Below are 7,613 nucleotides of genomic sequence, written 5' to 3' on the forward strand. Positions count from 1 at the left end.
GTTACTTTACTAGTTACTTGAAAAAAGTAATCTGATTACGTAACTCGCGTTACTTGTAATGCGTTACCCCAACTCTGTTTATACCCATGGCGGCAAAACCACCCTTTTCTTGCAAAAATGATTTGGTGTTAATCAGTTACATAAAGGAAAATATTTTTTGCAAAAAGAAGCCAATTTTAGAACTATTTTATGACAATTTATCTAGTTTTCCCTCAAAATGCTCATCATAATGTCTAGACATTTTTCCTTTTAGCTGTTTTTAAATTGGCATAAAGGTTGCATGATCAGCAAATACTACCATTATGTGTAAATGCATGAACCATATATATATATATATATATATATTCCAACTTTAGTTTTTCATTTAAATAAAGTAATGCATTAAATCGGCATAATAAATTATTAACTCTAATCAAACATACATATAGATATTAATTTAAATATATAATCAAAATATTCATATATACATTTCAAATTCATCTAAAAATTAATATATAAATTCAAACTTTTTACTGTTAGTTGCCATCAATGACAGCATCACTGATGTATTGATGATTAACAGCGATAGTGATAAGTAACTGCGACATTCAGAATGTAATTACTGTACTTACATATTAAATCCTTTTAAGTGCTATCGCTGATGGACATTCCTCATGCACAGTTCAAGTACTCAACTAATCGATAATGAAATTGGTTGCTGATCATTATTACAGCTGATTATCAGTTTTATCGATTAGTTATTGCAGCCCTATATCCAAACATCATACAGTACACACACTTCTGAGTATTTTATGATAAACAGCCTTCATCACATTAATCAAAAAGCACAGCATCTCTCTTAAACATCAACCCATCCACATCTCAGTGTTAGTTTATAGCGCAGCTACGCAGTAAATGACTTCATGACGGGGGAAGTAAAACGAGCTGGTGTGTGAAGAGTGTTCATTCGTCTCTGCTGATCAAATCCTAGCATTCACTCGTGTACAGTACACACCCTACAACATAACCCACTCAAATCAAATATTCAAGGTGTTTTTATTTATCAATCATACAATTGTGCAACAAACAAATACTACAATGATTGCAGTACTTCACAATTGAAATCTTTATTTAATTACAGAAATAAGTGCAATATTTTTAGTTATAGTCATTAGAAAATGCTTAATTGTGATGAAAATGTGCTGACAATCAAATGTAATTTCTTTACGTTGTGAAACATGACCTATATTCGCTCACCTACTTACCTAATACTTCCGTACTGTAAGGAAGTGATCTTGTGAGTGTCTGCTGGGGGTCAGGGGTCAGCATCTAGTGTGTGATTGTTGTGTGCTGTGATGTGGAATCTGACTTTGGAGGAGATGGGAGGAGAAGACTGATGAAGTCACAAAGCAAAAGCTTAAAAACTACTCGCTGTCCTCCAGACCTTGAGCACATGTGGGGAATTTCTAGCTTGTCTCTTCATTTTTGCCTCTTCTCTGGATGTTGACTGCTGAAGTTTAGAGTAGGACGTGCACTTTAGTGTTTGAGAAGAGGTCATCCAGGCTGGATCATGGTACGTTTTGGGCGTCTGTCCTCATGGCACAGTTGGGATCTCCTCCACATGAATCCTGAAAGTCTGTCTGGTGAAGCGTCTCTCAAAAGTCCATCGCCAACAAAGTGCCAGGTAAAGCAATGCTGCACCATTTATGAGTTTTTTGCTCTCTCGCTTTCTGAGCATTCATGTTTTAATGAATTCTTCGTCAATTATTAAACTTCTCTGTAGCATCATTTTGATTGCACACCACTGTATTTCTCATTGAGCAAATGTTTGTATTGAGTGGGAAGATGCTACATATCTGTGTAATGGAAGCTGAATGTAAGTAATGGAAAGCCGTTAGCATCATTCCGCTAACTGATGACACAAGTTTAGGCCCCTGTGCTAGACACGGTTATCTCGTCAGACGATAAGGTCGTATCGTGGTTTTGATCACTGATTAATTGTCTGTCCTTAAGCTTCAATGGCTCTTTGTTCTGTCTCTGCTTTGACTAATTGAAATGGGTGACATTGTGGGTGTTGTTGGCCCTGAGACTAGTCCTGTGTTGACACTCAAGGTAAAGTTAGATGAAATGTGACCTGGCAGAATGGTGTTTGTCTAACATGTTTTTGTGGCGTAAGTGTTGGTCACTTAAACTGTTCTTCCACTTCCCTTTGTTTGTTTCATCATTATTCAAAGCTTGATCAAAAGCTGGTCTTATCTTCGCCGCAGCTGTTCTTATCTTCACACTGGTTTATGTTCTTCAGCTGAACTTTGTTGTCTAGAGAAGGTTTAAGTAAAAAGGCAGCTACATGCATCAGTTCCCAGTGGTCAGTCTGTTGTTGACAGGAATCAGGGTCTCAGACAGGAAAGTTTAGGAATATGTTGTGGTAAGCAGTAATATTTTAACTAGGTTGAAGAGGAATTGATTTGAGTGCTGGTAAACTCAACCAGTGGTAAACTCCTCAGCTGACTGCTAAACATTGAACATGATTTAGGAGTTATTAAAGTTCATTCATAGCACTTAGAGGGTAAACATCTGTGCATCCACTGAGGGAATTTTATTTTATTTTATATTTTATTTTATTTTATTTCTGTGCATCCATTGAGGGAAGTAAATATGATTTAATTAAATTTTTTAATGATATATATATATATATATATATATATATACAGTATATGTATGTGTATATATATACATATACATATACGTATACATACATACACATACATACACATACATATACATATACATACACATACACATACACATACATATTATTTTATTTCTGTGCATCCATTGAGGGAAGTAAATATGATTTAATTAAATTTTTTAATGATATATATATATATATATATATATATACCGTATATGTATGTGTATATATATACCGTATATGTATATGTACGTGTGTATATATATATACCGTATATGTATGTGTATATATATTTATATGTAGTTTTTATTTTTTTATGTAGTTGACATTTTTAAGAAATTAATTTGTAGTTTAAGTCTTTTCCTTTTTTTAAATATTCCCTAAAATCATAAGGAACAAAGTGTGTAATTCAAATATTGAAGATTTCTTTAGTCAGCATTATAATAAAATGAATTTATTGCCTTTTTCTGGTCTTCGATTCATTAAAGACCAGTCCCGCCCTACATTTTGTCTCTCTGAATATCACTCTAGACATTACTAAAGTAAATGGATTGTGAGCAGTTTATGTTGACTCTAAGGATTTGTAGAACATTATATGTATTATCATTATAGAGTTATTATATATTACATTTATTATTATGTATAATTTCAGTATACATGTTATGCATACATGCCCTCTAATGAGTTATTAATGTGCTAAACCTGTAAGTCCAGGGCTGGGATTCATTTTTTAAGCAGCTCAATTAAGGAGTATCATCCACTCATTTCATTAAAGATGATGAACTTGTTTATTTCATGTAAAAGTAGAGCTTACACGTCATTAGGTAGGCCATGGCTTGTTTGGATACATAATAATGATGCAGAAATTCAAGACTTGTTGCAGCACATACTATAGTCTGGGATTCCCCAAAGTTTCATATTGTAGAGATCATTTCCCTGTTACAGTAAGGAAGAATGGGATGCTTAGAAATCATTCAAGGCAGAGGAATGCCATGCTGCTGTCACTTTCGTTTTATCGTAAATCCAGAGGATCATCAGAACCTCTCTCTTATGATGATAGACTAAATCATTAAATGGATTAAATGAATATACTCGCAGTAACAGTTTTGTAATGTAAAATATGATTTTAAGCTGATTGTAATAGTCTTAAATGTACTTTTCTTAAATGTGTAATTGTTTTTTTTTTCTGCACACAAGGACCAAAGTAAATTATTTTTAGAAAACTTTGAAATGAAAAATATGTTTCCAAACCAAAGGTTGGCTGTTTTGAGGCACCAGGATGTGTTCCTGGTACCCTGCAAGCTATCTTCTTCTCCCCTCCCTCTTTACATGTGACCCTCTGTCTTTAAGCAGCCACACCTCTTTTTCCTGTCCCGCACAATGGGACAGGATCCTCCTAGTTGCCATGACGTTTGGGCTGTCCTATTCAGTAATGCAGGCAGAGAGGCTCAGTTGGACAGCTTTACCTCTCATTGCAGGTTGAGAACCATTGGGAAACTAGAAAGGACCTCGTAGGGAGCCCTGATGCACCTCATATTTTTAGAAGGAACTTAAGGGGCGCTGAGTTACAAATAGTCATTTATTATTTTTGTATTATTTCAAGAACTCTCTTAACACCCATCCAGGAGTTGCAGGGTCTACAGAACTTGTCTATCTGTTGGTGTTTTTGTGAGCGTTTGAAGAGAGGAGGTTTTGAGTGATCGTAGCAGCTGGCTCTAGCATGGGTCAGGCTCTGTGAACTCGGCTGAGAGATTACCATGGTCTACCTCTCATTTGACATGCCGCTCGCTTCCATGGTGAGTAGATCAGACGCTCTAGGAACCCTGTTCCGCTTCATAAATTAGTTGGCCATTCAGTCTGTCCACAGAGAATGAGAATTGCCGGTTACAGCTGATCAGAAAGTGGGTGTCATTGCATGAGTTTGAACAAATTGCTTTTTTAGATTTTGGATAAATTATTTGCTTTACTGGTGCTCTGTAAAGTTTATCAAGAGTGTTGTTTGTAAGTGGAATTAAGTGGTGGAAGAAAGCTAAATATTGATTTACCGATCCATGTAAATTATAGATGTGTGGCTTTCAACAGAAGGATTCCTTTTGATGTGGCATTTGTGTTACTCATTGATGTTTATACAGTACTTTCTTTGTTGGTTGTGCGTAATATAATAAAAACCCATGATAAAATCATAAAACAGTCGTAAAAATGGACAGTAACTTCTAATGTTGTGCCCATAGTCCATTTCTGTCTTGTCTAGTGCTGGTAGTGTGGTTATAACCAGCAGTCATATGTCCACTGTCCATCCTCCTCAAAGTAGGGACATTTCCTGACATCTGTGTCCTCATCCTTTCACCCCAGATTCCGCAAAAATCCCCTCATCAAAGCTCATCATCTGCCTGTCTCTCTGCCTCTGTTCTAAATTTAGCAAGGGGGGCATAGTGGCCAATCCGCCATTCTTTTATTTCCTCCATTGCAGGGATGTTCATTATTTGCCCTGCCAACAGAGAAAAGATTTTAAAGGAATCTTATAGAATTATAAATAGCCCATATAGATGCTTTGGAGGGTGTTACAGTACATGGCTTGGTAGTAAATTTAGATGTTTATGAAGCTCAGCAATGGTTTGAAAGGTAACTTAAGCCATATTTTTGATGTATATCATGTAAACATGTTAGCCATAATTCAATTAAGCAATAGCAAGTTTTATTAAAATTATATTGATAAGATTTAATAAGTTTTTTCCACATTAAGTTGATCAAAAGTGACAGTGAAGACATTTATAATGTTAAATATTTCTATTTCAAATAAATGGCGATCTTTGGACTTTATCCATCAAAGAATCCTGAAAAAAGTGTTTCAGTTTTTTCACAAATATTAAACAGCACAACCTTTTCCACATAAATAATGATTGTTTTTTAAGTAGTTAACCAGCATATCAGAATGATTTCTGAAGGATCATGTGACGCCGAGGACTAGAGTAATGATGCTGAAATTTTAGCTTAACACCACAGAAATAAATTACATTTTAAAATATATTAATATAGAAAGCAGTTATTTTAAATAGTAATCATTTTTCACAACATTCCTGTTTTACTGTATTTCTGACCAAATATATGCAGCACTGGTAAGCATATGAGACTTCTTTCAAAAACATTTAGAAAAGTCTTAACATATAGTAATATATACTTTATTAGAAATGCATTTAATTGTATGAAACACCTGCACAAGTCTCTGAAGTGTTCAAATCAAATACTTCACTCGTGTTTGTTTAGGGAATTCCATTGTTTTGTCTTCAGACCTTTCCTGTTTTTTGTGCATTCCGCAAAAATGTCGTAGCCGTCTCTTGAATTTGCAGGAGTTGTTAGTGGGTAACGGCACTCAGGGCAATGGAATTCCCTGCACCCTGGCGAAGGGTCAACAAGCCCCTCTGCCTCCCGCTCAGCAAGATTACTACTTCCTTAGATACTATACAGCCGTTTGTTTTTTTTTAACTCACTGCAGCTCGTAAGAGGGAGTGTGTCTAAGTAGAAAGATGTTGCAATGCTCTCTAGCAGAACAATTGCTTATGAAACAATAGCTATCTTGATCTTTCTGAGCAGGGTTGCTGACCTTCTTGACTTTGGTATGATGTAAAGGGGAAATTGTAACATTTAGCAGGATCTTATTGTTTGGAAAAATCGGTATGAATCATAATGCATTACTGTTTCTGTTAATGTCATCTCTTTGCGGGAGCCCTAATTTTTCAAGCTAGGGTTGGGCGATATGTTATTTTAAATGATAAAATGGTAATATTCATGAATAATTTGTGATGAAGTCTGATTTAAGAGCAAAGAAAAAACTCACTACAGTCAACTAATTCTAGTTAAATTATTATTTTTTTCAATTATTCAGTATTTTCCTGTCTGTATATGTGTGTATATAAATAGATCATTTATTCATATTTATATTTATATTGTAATTAGAGCTTAAAAAGTGGAAAAAAACGTTTTTAACAGGAAATATCTAAACAGAAAATAAACATACATATTTATGTATTTATTTGGTTATACATTTATTTAAATAAATATATTAATGTATTTATATGATAAAGCTGAAGTAGTTGAAAAATCTAATCAGAAAATATACAGTTTTCTATGTTTAGGTAATTAGTTCAGTTAATAGTTTGTTATTCATATATAATTTTAAATTTTTTATATTTAAATATAATTCTGTCATGACAACTCTCAGAGGGTTTGGCATGGTAATGTACATGACAATGTTAATGTATTTGGTCTTGGCGGAATAGATCTGCTACGCTGCTGCTGCTGCGGCAGAGCAAGTACCGAGACTTGCTACTGCCAATACGTCCACAAAATGCTGCTGTGAGCATGTAAGAAATATTGCTGCTGCAAATATACATGAAATAACCCCCATATAGCGTACATGAATCACCTCGTAGCAGATCTATACAGGTGGAGCTGGGGAAGATGGAGGGTTTCTGAAGCAAGCTGCAACTGCTACGGCAAGCACCAATCATATATTTGAATGATGAGCAGCGAGCTCATTGGCTACCGATACAGGAGAGAACCAATCAGCTGTGCCATGTTATAATGATGTTATTAGGTCAGATTGAGTTAGACCTATAGGACTGTGCCATCTAGAGTTTCATGCCAGAACTCTGTATTTAAACCTAAAACTTAAAAAAAAAAAAAAAAACTCAAACAGAAAAGAGATTGTATGATGTGAAATTAGAAATGTTTACTATTCTGCACTATTTCTAGGTCAGGTTTTAACTTAAAAAAATATTGTGATTACAAATGTGTGCCAACCCTTATTTCCAATTTATTTTGTTTTGTAGTTGTGGTTTGTTATCTTTAGAAGAACGCTGGTACATTTACTTTATTTACTTCCACCCCACCTGTCTCTCTCAATCTTTTTCTAAATCTCTTGTTTATCTCTCTCCCCCGCCCC

At 34.8% G+C, this 7,613-nt stretch overlaps 1 protein-coding gene across 4 annotated transcripts in view; it reads left to right on the forward strand.

The window, feature by feature from the left end:
• Positions 1 to 7,613, forward strand: part of LOC107664198 (pleckstrin homology domain-containing family G member 5-like) — a 79,445-nt gene that overhangs the window by 60,652 nt on the left and 11,180 nt on the right. The window lies entirely within an intron of this gene.

Source organism: Sinocyclocheilus anshuiensis, unplaced genomic scaffold, assembly GCF_001515605.1.
Source record: "Sinocyclocheilus anshuiensis isolate Anshui unplaced genomic scaffold, SAMN03320099.WGS_v1.1 scaffold67, whole genome shotgun sequence".
NCBI classification, from domain to species: Eukaryota; Metazoa; Chordata; class Actinopteri; order Cypriniformes; family Cyprinidae; genus Sinocyclocheilus; species Sinocyclocheilus anshuiensis.